General features: G+C 36.0%; 1 pseudogene; it reads right to left on the bottom strand.

The window, feature by feature from the left end:
• Positions 1-303: 303 nt before the first annotated feature.
• Positions 304-677, bottom strand: LOC148106916 (transmembrane protein 254 pseudogene; annotated as a pseudogene).
• Between the last annotated feature and the right edge of the window lie 478 nt (positions 678-1,155).

Below are 1,155 nucleotides of genomic sequence, written 5' to 3' on the forward strand. Positions count from 1 at the left end.
TGGGAGCAAAGGTGTACCACCAACAAGCAACTATAGTACATGGTTTAAACCAAATGATAGGGAGAGTATCAACAAAGACAAGGACCCCAAAAGTTTAGCTGGAATTCTACCAAATTAGACTGCAGAATTGGAAAGATAAAATAATTCCCTATTATCTAATCAAGCTCCAACAGAGCATACAAAAGAATAGTGAATAACTAGAGTCTAAACTTCTGGAAAACATAAAGATTGAGTAAACTCAGCACCCACTTGAAAAGGCAAAGTTAAATTTCAAAGTATAGGAAAAGCTTTTGAATATTTTCTTTAAGATAATTTTTGGTGTTTTGGTCTCTAAGCAATCAAGATGGATAGAAATTCTATCCAAGAGGGGAAAGCCTGTAGAAGCCAGAGAATTTGAACCTGACCATTCATGATGCCTTTAGACTTGCACAATATCATGGTATACAATGACTCCCCCACATGAATCATCAAGGTTAACCCAAACCCATTGCCCAGGAGGGTGTGATGATGGTCCACCAACTACCGAGTGAAGGGCCCCAGGAAACTTGGGCTCTGATAAGGGATACTCTGAGGCCAGAAAGCAACCCACTTGTAATATCCAATAGTAGAGGTGATGATGTTGAACCACAACAGACTGCCCTCTGGAAGTACATCTCACTGCCTACTGCCATTTCCATAGTTGCTGCCCATCATGGAGAATGCAAGGCAAGGCACACCACAGTACAGGAAAATGGAGGGGGGTAACCCTACATTATCCTTGGTATTTCTGTATTAGATAAATATTTCCTCTTTCATTTATAATTTTGAGTCTTCTATTTTTTTCTTGTTAAAGTTTTGTTAATTTTGTCTCTCTTTATCTTTTTTTATAATAATATTTTTTTATTATATTATGTTAGTCACCATACAGTACATCCCTGGTTTTTGATGTAAAGTTCCATGATTCATTAGTTGCATATAACATCCTGTGCACCATGCAATATGTCTGTCTTTATCTTTAACCATCTCTTAGTTCAATTGATCTTTTATATTGTATTTTTCTTTCTATTTAATGTATTTCCACTGTAATAATCTGTTATTTCCTTTCTTCTACTAACTTTGGGCTTCATTTGTTCTTTTTCTAGTTCCTTGACATGTAATGATAGGTTGTTTAGTTGA

The sequence above is a fragment of the Ursus americanus genome, chromosome X, assembly GCF_024610735.1.
Source record: "Ursus americanus isolate L20-20 chromosome X, mUrsAme1.1.p, whole genome shotgun sequence".
Lineage (NCBI taxonomy): Eukaryota > Metazoa > Chordata > Mammalia > Carnivora > Ursidae > Ursus > Ursus americanus.